Source organism: Ictidomys tridecemlineatus, chromosome 2, assembly GCF_052094955.1.
Source record: "Ictidomys tridecemlineatus isolate mIctTri1 chromosome 2, mIctTri1.hap1, whole genome shotgun sequence".
NCBI classification, from domain to species: domain Eukaryota; kingdom Metazoa; phylum Chordata; class Mammalia; order Rodentia; family Sciuridae; genus Ictidomys; species Ictidomys tridecemlineatus.
The window spans coordinates 210,573,146-210,585,723 of NC_135478.1; the positions used below are offsets into that span (position 1 = coordinate 210,573,146).

At 35.5% G+C, this 12,578-nt stretch overlaps 1 protein-coding gene across 2 annotated transcripts in view; it reads left to right on the forward strand.

Moving 5' to 3' along the window:
- Positions 1-12,578, forward strand: part of Exoc4 (exocyst complex component 4) — a 782,658-nt gene that overhangs the window by 231,772 nt on the left and 538,308 nt on the right. The window lies entirely within an intron of this gene.

Here is a 12,578-nt window from a genome sequence, read left to right on the forward strand (position 1 = left end):
AAAAAAACATAATTGGATAGTTCAGTTAAATCATAAGAGACTGGCAAAAGATTTTTATCTTTTCTATTACCACCACCCAGCTATAGGTTTCGCTTCCCAGTGGTTTGGTTTATGGGGTCAACCTTTCCTTCTGTTGCAGGATAGCAGCAAAGAAATCCACCACAAAGACTGTCAAAGTAGAATTAAAAAGCTCAGATTTTAGAAAAGTTAAGTTCCTGCCAATGCTTTCAATTTATCATGCAATTAAAATGTTACTCAGTCTAATAATACGCATGGGGTAAAAGAATGTAAAAATGAGATTTCTTTGGTATTATCAACCCATCTCAATTGGCTCTAACTGCTATGGTACAGATGGTTCATTATATAGTCTGCCGTTGGCAATTGGGCCAAGAAGGTGGGGGTGCGACTTCCAAGTGTGTGAAATAACAGGTGGAAATCTAGCTTGTGTATGTGTCTACGTTAATCATCGACTTTCTGTTGTTTTGAGCCTCTCTAATGCTTCATTGTGCTGCTTAGCTATATAGAAGTGTTCTAGGTGAAGAAAGATACTAGTTTTAATGAATGTTTACCTTGAACATAAGCTTCTCTGGTTTAATGTCTAATTCTTCAGGAGAGTAAGATAATTGATGAATGCTGTATCTCATGAAGTTTAAAAGAAATCAAAATATTGCTACTCATGAATAAAATAAGCTCTTAGGGTAATCAATTCAATTGTGTCTCTATTTTCTCCATGAAAAATAGAGCCTTTATCAGTCCTGACTACATTAGGGGGATATTGTTCAGTTACAAGTTTAAAAATTGGAATAACTATGCTGATTTTAATTAAAGAAATTATCAACCCCAGTCCACCAAGTAGACTCTTCTCAAGATCAGCAGTGATTTCTATCATGGCATATTCTTTGCTTTTCTGCATTCTTTCAGTTGATCTTTTAGCAGTTCTTTCCCTTTTTCCCTCCTCATATTTCTTCTTAAGATTCTCTTGTTTCATTCTGTTAACTTTCCCCTGATGACCTCAGCTAAGACCAAGCTTTATCTACTACCTAGGTACAGATGATCTCTATGTGTGTTTCTCTTGCCTAAGTCTCATTATTGTTTCCTGACTTTTTCCATTATCCAATCCTTCATTCTATGCTTATTAAAACATTTTTTAGAAGTTTTTTCATAATGCTTTTCTTAATATGTCTATTTTTTTAAACTATTTTTTTTTCTAAAGAGAGAGTGAGAGAGGAGAGAGAGAGAGAATTTTTAATGTTTTATTGTTTAGTTCTCGGCGGACACAACATCTTTGTTGGTATGTGGTGCTGAGGATCGAACCCGGGCTGCACGCATGTCAGGCGAGCGCGCTACTGCTTGAGCCACATCCCCAGCCCTTAATATGTCTATTTTTTATTTACTTGCTAACATGTTTTCTACACTTCCCTCTGTCCAGAATTGAAGTGGTACTCATTGGTACACACCAGCTTCTAGGATGCTTGGCTTGAATTATTGAATTAGGCTCTTAAATAATATACAACAGGGGTTTGAGGTGAAGTTCAGTGATAGAGCATGTGATTCGTGAGTATGAGACCCTGGGTTTGATCCCTAGCATGTACATAAATATATACCATATATATATGGTGAAGGAGACTCTTTTATTTTCTTCAATATGAGGACAATCCTACTTATTTGAGAAACTCTAGGGGAAGATTTAATAAATAGAGAAAGATCTGGAGTCTGTAATTTGTCTTCTCTAATTTTTAAGGATAGTAAGACTCACGAATGGGTAGAGTTCATTAATGGTCATTGATTCAAATGTCAAGGTGTACTCAGTTTTGATTACAGTTTCTTTTGTATCTTGGGACTACTTAACTCCTGTTTGTATTCAGTCATATTCCCCTTACAGTGCCATTTTTATCTCCGTTAGTTTAATGAGTGACATTTCTATAGCACTGACATTAATATATTCTGTAAAGCTCTAGCCACTTGAGAACTGACTTTGCTAAGAGGATTTGCTTTACATGGTAAGTATGGAAGTACTGGCATCAGGGAAAACTGTCCCTTTTACTGACCTGATCTGAATTTTCCAAGCTTCCCTCTCATGGATTGTTGGTTCCTGGGGTTGTGAATATGTAATGATATTGTATGCAATTAATCTATTTGGAGATACTTTGCCTTGAGGTTAAAAAAATATTGAGATCTATTAACCATGAATTGATTGTCTTTCTTACAAAAGGATTTATAATAGGAATCTCTTTGATAGCAGGATATTCTATTATGGAGCATTTAAGGCAAGACTTCACTTACATACACATTTTCAGGGACATTTTCGTTAAAAGAAGGGATGCTCTGTAGTACAGTAGTTTTATACTCATATCCCACATTTGTTCCACAGCCTGAAGTATGAGAAACACTTAAGAGCTTTGTATCCTGAAATTCGATTAGAAAATTCTTTGCAGCCTGTTAAATTTTACTTAATAACTTTGTTAATAATTATTTAACAATATTCAGGAAGTGTGAAGAGATATGTTTTTTCTTTTGAAAATTGCATGTAATTATTTCAAAATTATCTTTCACAGTTAGCTTTTCTGTTTTAGCCTCTAATATAGTGGGTAAAAATCCAGTCCTTCTCTCATTGTATATTTATATTCTTGCTTTTTAAAAGAATGACCTTGCTCCATTTATTTGTAAGATTTGTCTTATGAACATAAATAGAACTATTGTCAATGCTAATTTCTTCATCTGTTCTAAGAAATAGTAAGTAATAAATATTCTTTCCTCAGGTCATAAACAGAATCATACATTATTTGAAATCATTTAGGAAATAAAATATTTTTATGTCAAGGTTGTTATTAAGTATACTACTTGTTAGCCTCAATCTCTGTGGTGTAGAAATTTATTTTAATTAAAAATATTCTTTAATTGTAGATTTAATTTATATAAAAAGGATTTATGTGGGAGACCAACCTGGGTTACACTCCCCGGCTGGGTGCTGAGGCGCTCAGTCGCAGAAATGTGGCAGAGCTTTCCCCACCCTTCATAAATGCAAGGGTTGGTATCTTTTGCATGGGTGTGTCTTGCTACAGCCCAGTGGGTGAAACTCACCTGTTCCTTTGTATTATAATCCCTTGCTCTGTTTAGGATAGAATCTTCCATGGAAGTGCCTTGTGTGTGTCCCCTTCTCTTACTGTGCCCTTGGGTGTGGCCTACCCAGGTGTCAGTCAACCTGCTGACAGTGGACATCATGAAGATAGACTCAGTCCCCTGAAACCTGCCCCCTTGCCTCATTTGAATAGCTTCTCCTCAATAAAAGGGGTCAGCGCATGCTCTCGCTCTCTCTCTTTCTTCGGACCCTTAAGGTCAGAGGAGCCATCACAGCGAACCCAAATAAAAAGGTATTGTGTGGTTATTTCATGAAGCCCAGTTAGCCCAGTTTAACTGGAGTGACCTCTGAGCCTTTTAGTCTCGAGAACAGAAACCCGAAAGATTTATTTTCTAAAACACTCTTAATTCTTATGGTAACCTACAAAACACTGCTAATTCTAACATTAGGAAGAACCTAGAATTCATGAAAAAAATGGATCTCGAGGGTACAACATAGCCATTACAAAGCTCATTACTAGCAAAGGCATATAGCTTACTTACTATTGAGACATGATCTTTGGTTGTCATGCAAAACCAGTTGGTGACATGTAATCTCATTTAGAAAAATTCCATTCTGTTTACTCACTCACTCATTCATACAGTTATGAGAAAAGAGGGAATGCTATAAAATATAATGTTTTGAGTTTTAAAGGTGACACCAAATGCATTTCTCTATACCTATACTATACTTTGGTTATAAGGTTTTAAAAATAAGTCTGAAAAAAGAACTTCTAACATGATGCAACAGAAAACTTTGAATGTTATGAGTTATTTTTTCATCATTTGGCTAACATTATTTATATATATATATATATATAAATAAAATATATATTATTTGTATGTGGTACTGAGGCTTGAACCCAGTGCCTCACTTACTAGGCAAGTGTTCTATCACTGAGCAACATTAGTTTTTTTAATAAGGTGAAAATAACAGCTTTTCTCATTTCCTTAGACTTCCTTTAGTACCACAGAAATTATATTCTTAGCAAACTTAATAGTTTACATAATGAATATAATGCTGAGTTTAGATTTTTTTAAAACAGGGAAGATCATAATCATTTATTGCATATATTTACTTCCTACACTACAGCCACCATACCATTATAGACTTCTGTGTGAGAGAAGTCTATACTCTGCCTTTTGATTTTCTGTGATATGCAGCCCTTCTTTAATCCTAATTAATTCAAGCACTGTGATACACACTGCAATGGAGTTATACATATATGTGTATAACTGCACTGTGAATACAGCTGGGATTTGGCAAAGGCAGAGAGGCTTCTGGACATTTTTAAGGCTTAAGCTTGGTTATAAAGAATGAAGAGAAGTTTTCTAGGTAAAGAAAGAATTGGCAGGCTTTGCAGGCCCTGGATAATGTATGAAAGTGTGGGAGTGTGGGCTTTTCTTTCATAACTTCAGCTTCAGAAAATGAATTGGTTATAATGTTTTCTATTAGTTAATGAACTGAGTTAATATTTGTAGACAACTACTGATTATACTTCCAGGAACCAGAGATGATAGAAATAACACCAAGGCTATTGTGAATGACATTCACCATTGTTTATCCTAACAGTTAAGAGATTAAGAACCAATAAGTATCAATGTGTACTAGTGAGGACATGAAAATAAAGACCATTATTTACTCGAGTAAAAACTAAATATAATCATATACTGCATTTTCTAAATGACGTTCAAGAGTTATAGCTGTGCAACATCATTATTAAAATTTCTATAGCAAAACAACTTTGTTTTTATGTGCAACTACTGGATCTTGTCAGTCTCTTTCTGGTAGATGAGTCTGGACATATTAGCAGGGGCCAGGTCATGAAGGATTAGCCTAACCTGTTTCTAAAGTACCACGGCTTAAAACTAGAATGTTCCACTTGAATTGCAAGTGGTGATGGCAGCTTGGTTCAGAACGGAGATGGCAGAATTCTGTGTACTCACGTCTGGTTTCCAGCTTGTGATTGTGGTGTGGATGAAAATATGCATCAAGTTACTTTTGGCTTCCCCACAAATTAAACTCAAAAAGCCCATATTACTGTAATGTATGATAGTATGTACGAATGCTGCATGAATATTGTAGTAGTCATAATATAGGGTGTTCATTCCTAGAACTGTGATGACATCTACTGAATCGCAGCCAGTTCATTTGCATATTCATGCCCACTTAGCTCAAATAAGTCCCTGTTTGTTTGCACATTAATGTCTGATTTCTGCGTCAGTTAACGAATTTACATATCCCTGTTCAGTTAGTTAGTGATGTTCATATATGAAATATTGGTGTGGCTCTGTTTGTGCTTTGAGTAGCTTGAGGAGTGTTGTAGTTTAATGGAAGGAGCAATGATTTCTCATTCCACTTTTACTGGACACATCAGTTTACCTTTCAGAGTTCTAGATTTAGAGTCTAGATAATGGAGTCAACAATAGTTACCCTGCCCACTTCTGAGTTGCTTTATCAGTTTCCAGGTCAACTCAATTCTAGGTCCTGCTGCGGGAGCATTTCCTGCAGAAGGAGAGGTCTTAGGTGCTATGGAAGAGAAGATGTGCAAACAGTTAAAGTTCTAGTGAATGTGTCAAGAACTTTGGGAACATGAAGAAGACACTTATTTAACATTGCCAGAAGTCACAGAAGATGTTACAAAGGAAGCCTTCTTACAGTAAACTGGAAGGGGAGTTTACCGGCTGACCAAGGGGAGAGAACTCACTGAGGTGGGAGAAGATGATGAGAGTTTCATGGAATTGTAGGCATTTTGTTGGTGTTGAAACATAAAGAGTAGGTGGAAAAACGGACCTGGACAGGGAGACAGGCAGGCAAATCTCAAAGGTTTTGATATAACATAGCAAGAAAGTTTGGATTTTCTCTTATGGATAAAATGAAGACCTCTGAAGAGTCGAAGTAGGAAAGTAGTATGCAAATATAGTCAGACTCGGATTTTAGAAAAAAAATTCTGATGGAGAATGAATTGAGTGCAGTGAGATCATTGACAAAGAGGCAAGTTGTGCTGTTATTTCAAGTGAAACCTTATGGAAGGTTTTTAGAACACATGGAAGAGATCCAGAAGCTAATTTGGAGGCAGAGTCAGTTGGACATGATATTCTCTGTAGGATTTAAGCAAGAGATACACAGTTTTGCTGATCACCAATTTTCCAATATGGTGATAATGGTGTTATTTATTAAGAAAGAAACACAAAGAGGAGTAGTTTTATGGAAGGTTAGATAAGGATGAAGATAACTTTTTTTAGTACTTATTTCATTTCGTTCAGTTTTGTTTATACATTTCAACGAATCTAACCTAATATGCTTTTACTATTCTAATCTTCTTATCTCCTTCCACATGTTTGAGGCTCTTAGCAGTTTGTGATTACCCATAAGGACTCCCTTCCTAAGTCCTCAATATTGGAGTTTTGTTTTTCTTCCCTCCTCTTCCTCCTTTTATTTTCAAGTTATAAATATTATTTTCTTCTAAGTTTTGGTTAATCTGTAAATGTTAACACTCACTTTAGTCTCTGAAGAATACAAATTTCTTTAATTTTTGTTCCTAGATGTATCCTGCATTTTTAGTATTAAAATCAAGCTACTATGTATCTTTCTTTTTTTGTGCATATCACTTAACTAGTTTTCTGGGTTGTGAAAGAAGAAGTTAAATTATTTCTGTAAAGCTTATTCATCTCCAAAGCTTTAGATTCTTAGATACTTAGCCACTTGCTTTCTATCTGTTCCTTAGATTGGAGCTTGAGGACTATTTAGAGGTTCAAAGTGTAGTTTCTGGAGTCAGGCATACAACCAGGGTGACTATGCAAATTAACTCTGCTGTGTGTCACTTCATTTTCTATGAACTGTGAATAAAATACACCATAGTGCCTTAATGAAGATGAAATGAGTTAACACATGTAAAATGTTTAGAACTGTTCCTGGCACATATTAATATTGAGTAAATGTCAGTAACTATTACTTTGCATGTGATACCCCACCCCCAAGCATCTAGCCTCATTCCACCCACACTCGAGAATTATCAGTAGCTGTGTCTTTTTAAGTGCATGAATTAATAGGCATGTTCATGACAAGTAAATTTAAATAATATCTTTCAGAATGGTCTCTAGAAACACTCCACCCCCCATTCTGAATTTATTTTTGACAAAAATCCTTTCAGAGTATTGAGAAAATGTATTCTTCTCAGTGATCATCCTAACCTGATAGTGTGAAGAGACATTGACTGAGCAGTCTAAGGGGGAGTCACATATACCTCTAACAAAAAGAGGTCCATGCTGTGATTTTTTTTTAAGTGTTCTACTACTCTTCCTGGATTGTATCCTGCCTCAGGTAAATATCCATAGTTGTAACAAACATAGAAATTTCTCCTGAAAAACATTTTGACCTTGAATGTCTCTAACTGATTTTACTACACAAATAACAGAACAATTAGAATATGGAAAATAAAAAGGTTAAAATGGAAAGGACATCCCTTCTATTTATAAATTTAGTGACTTGCATCAAAACATTTTGGCAGTGTTTTATGTACACTGTTGTTTTGCATTCCTATTGCCTCCGGTTGAAATCACTTCCTTGCCACTTATGAAAACAAAAATAAAAAAAAAGAAGTTTTACTCCAACTCATGATCTGTTGACATCTCTTAACCTAAATGTGTTAGAGCTACAGATATATCAACCTAGTACCATATAATGAAATAAATGGAAATTATTTTTTGAAAACAGTGTGAGTTGTAAAAAACAAAAGATATGTGACTCCATGTTTGTTAAGGTTCTTCAGAGAAACACAAGCAATATGTATGGATATATAGAATGAGATTTGTTATATGAAATTAGCTCATGGGATTAAGGGGACAGAGAAGTTTTGTGATATGTCCTCTGTAAGCTGGAGACCCAGGATGGTAAAGTTCTGGTCTAAACCTGAAGCCTGAGAAACAGAGCCACTTGTGCAAATGTCACTCTGAAGCTTAAGGTCTCATTTATTCTGGCACTTGAAGGCTCACAAACCAGGAGAGCCAGTATATAAGGTCAGAAGACGGAAGTCTCAGTTCAAGGACCAAGAGGGAGTTTACCTCTCTTCTTTTAGTTCAATTCAGGCCCTCAGTGGGTGGGATGATACATTGATGAGGGAGGTGGAGGTTTACACAGTAAGGGATTCCAATGCTAATCACTTTCAGAAAAACTTTCACAGACACCTAGAAATAATGGTCTTCAGGCTATCTGGACATCCCTTAAGCCCAGTCAAGTTCACACTTTAAAATTAACCATCATAGACTGAAGCAAACTTTACACACAGACACGCAGACACATTGACATATGAGCATGTGTGTGTGTGTGTGTGTGTGTGTGTGTGTGTGTGTGTGTATAGATATATGTATATAACAAGAACACATACACAAATATACATGTATGTGTATAACACACACACACACACACATATATATATATATATTAATGTTGTTATGTTGATTAGTTTGTTCTTGTTGTATATTATGTAGTACACCATTACAAGACCATAGAACAGTTTATTCAGTCTCCTTTTTATAGAGTTTTATTGGCTTCATGTTTAGGCTATTGTAAGTAATTCTGCAATAAACAGTTTTATATATGTTTATTCATTTATCTTGGGAATATACTCAGAAGTTGGAATCACTGAGTTCTGAGCTAGGTATACTTATGTTTAACTTTAAAAGATATTAACAAGTATTTTAAAATTGTAGAAATTGAGAAATTGAATGAGAACTCCAATTGTTCTGCATTATCATTAACATGATTTTATCAACCTAATTCTCCACCATTTTGGTGGTTGTGTAGACTACCTTATTAAATTTTTTTCCAAACAGTTACTAAAGCATTTCTTTTTCTCTCATTCTTCTTCTCCTGCATTTTTAGAGGAGTTTCTGGACTTAATAATTTACTTTACAGGTCACATACAAATTCACTGTCTTATAGTATATCTTTTCATACTTAAAAATTATCTGTGTTCTCCCAGAGGAAGTCCTGATTGTGTATATAAAATTTCTACCAAGAAGTCTTAAGTGGCCTTTCTTTCTAGAGACCTACTAATTTCTTAGTATTCTAGAGGTTGAAGTTAAAGTACCCCTCTCTTTGCCTTTTTTTTAAAACTCACTGACCTCCTATTTTGAACTAATTCTCTCTCTCTCTCTCTCTCTCTCTCTCTCTCTCTCTCTCTAAGTTGTATATGGACAGAATGCCTTTATTTTATTTAATTTTATGTGGTGCTAAGGATTAGACCCAGTGCCTCACACATGCTAGGCAAGCGCTCTCCCACTGAGCTATAGCCCCAGCCCTTGAATTATCTTTATTACATATATTTTATTGGTATCCTCACTGGTACTAAACAGATTTCTGTAATGACCTCAATGACCTGACCTATAATTTCTCCCCTTTTGTGGGCAGGATCTGTGACAGTCTCTCCCATGATTAGTCTACATTATATGGTGGTAGTGAAGGGATTTTGCAAATATAAATACAGTCCCTAATGATTTGACTTGAAGTTAATCAAAAGGGAGATTATTCTGGTTTGATATGGTCTTATCAGACAAGTCCTTAAAAGAGACATTCTTTCACTGTGCTCCTCTGGTAGCAGTGGAGTAATGATTTTTGAGAGAAACATTAGCTGTGTAGTCAGGGACCACAGTGACCCCATTTCAACAACCAGCAAAGAAAATATAGACCTCAGTTCTATAACCACAAGGAACAGAATTCTTCCAATATCTACAATGAGATGGGAAGAGGGCTGCAAATCTCAGATAAGATTAAGACCCCAAACCTTAATTTATGGCTAGTGGGGCACTCTTATAGGACCCAAGTAACCCAAATAGCTTAGATTTCTTACCTACATGCATTGTTTGTGTTATTTTTAACCTGCTGAATTGGTGGTGGTTACACAGCAGTACAAAATGTGTATACCACCTAGCCTTGATATTCCTTGATTTCCAAATATTCCCTTAGACTAATGGATAGAAGTTGATAGACTTTTTCTATGAAAACAACTTTTTTCCTCTTCCTACCCCAAATTTACTCCATTTGTCAATCTTTCAATTGTTTCCTGCCCCTTTAATTGTGACTTTTATTTATTTGGAAGCTAAAAGGGACTTTGGAAAAACTTGAAAGTTTTGTAGGTTATCTGTGTTTCTGTGGGCTTTATTGTATGAGATAACAGTTTTGAAAATATTTATAGTAATTCAAATGTATAATAAAATATCAACATAACCTTATAGGAAAACAGCACAGATGATATTGTTCTCTGGGATTTTTCATGGGCACCTGACACCCGATATTTTAAATTAAACTCATTGTCTCCTTCTCTCCCACCACCCCAAATTTGTTCTTCTTTCTGTGCACCCAGTTTTGTTAAATGAAATCATTGAATTACCAGTTGCTAAACCTGGAAGGCATCCTTGACTCTTCCTTTGACTCTTCCTTTGCCCTCTGATGATCAGAGAACTGATCATCAGAACCTGCTGATGTTGCCTCCTTAGTGCCTCACAAGCCCACCTACTGTTTCATTTTAAAATATTATTTGCTTTCACTCAGGTTCTAACTAACGTTATCTTCTGATTGTTTTTGTCCTGAATTTCTCAAAACCAGTTTTTATATAAGAACCAAAGGGTTTAAAGGATTTAGTGATTTCTTCTGTCTTTTTGTGCTAGGCCCCATGTTGTTTGTGTGTGTAGCAAGGTTCTGAATAATTTGATCACTGGCTCGTGTAGTGTTTTCCTGACCCCATTTTATCACCACGGGCCTTGGGGCTTCCTTATACGTCTCTGTCTGTACCTGGAATTGGCTTGTTTCTAGCTTTTTGACAACAGCTGTCATCTCTTGGCAGTACTCTGCTGTGTTATAAGAATTTTATATAGTGCTTATTGAGTACTTACCATGTATCATCAGAACCCTGAAAAACTTCACATACAGTATCTTTGTAGAAGGAAATAGAGTCAGGAAAACTAGATCTAGAAGCAACACTTTATTAGTGGTACCATGGCCCACAGGGATCATTTCCCAAATCTGAACCCTAAACACAGCAGGGCTTTTACTTTTATATGTAAGCAAGTTTTGGTACATAAAGGCAATTCTATTTGATGGTGCATTCCACATTCCTTATATGCTGTCAACAGCCTAGAGGCTCTTAGTTCATACCACCTTAGGGGTTTTTATTGCACTAAGCCTAAAGGGGGATGGTTCTGTCCCCGCCACATTTTTCCTGCTTCTGCTACTAAGGTCTTCTTATTATAGATGTTAGCCAATTTTGGCCCCTGTAGTTAAATGTCAGTAAGCAGAGCTGCTTGTTTCAGGGTGCAAAACCACAGCCTCACAGCTCTTAAAGTGGGAAAGTTTCCATTTTGCTCTACTACATCTTTTCTATCCTCTTTCACAATGTTTCTTTGGGGACTTTTTTTTTTCCTTAGCTCCTCAAATTAGATTATCTTCCTTGTGTGTAACACATATAGTTATTGAATTATTTGTTTTTGTTTGTTTGAGATGTGTATTTATCATTCATTTTCAATTTCATAGTCAGGAACCGAGCCAGTTGGGTTTTCTGTACATAGCAAGAACCTAGTAAGCATCCAATAAATGTTCACAGTTTTCACAGATAAAAAGTTTCATTAACTAAATGGTTGAACTAAACAGAAACATAAGTCTTTTCTCTCCATTATTAGCTTTTTCCAATATATTGATAATACTTGGGGAAATATATACATAAGTCACAGATTAAATTTTGTTAAGGAGGAAGATAAGGGAAACTGATATTACTTGAGGGGAAAAAGGTAAAGTTATTAAGATGGCATTTTTTTAGAGTACTTACATAATTATCATTTTATTCTCACAATCATTTTGTCCAGTAAACCTTATTAATTTTTTTTATATGGCTAAGAAAACCATGGCTGATAGAGGTTAAGCAACTTTACCAAAGTCACAGAACCAGTAAATGGCAATGTTGTTCTCTGATTGTTTTATTATATAGAGTTTGCAGAGTCATTTAAAATGGCTGTGTATTTCCTACTTTATTGGGACAATTTAAATATGATAAACCCCTCTTATTTAAAATGAACAAATCAATTATTTTGAGGAGATGTATACACCTGTTTAATAATGTCGCCATCAAGGTGCAGAGCATTTTCATCACCTATAAGCTTCCTTGTGCTCTTATATAGTCTGTTTCTCCCTCTATTCCAAATCTTTGGTAACTGCTGAAATTCGTTACATCACAATAGTTTAGCCTGAAATTTCTAGAATTTTTACATAAATGAAATTATCCAACATACAATTTTGTGAATGGCTTCTTTCACTCCACCTAGTGATTTTGACATTTGTCCATATTGTTTCTTATCAGTAGTTTGTTTCCTCTTTCAGCTGAACACTACTCTGTTGTATGGATGTACTGCAGGCTATTTATCCCAGAGAGTTTCCAGGTTTTAGTTATTGGGAATAATGTGCTGTGATT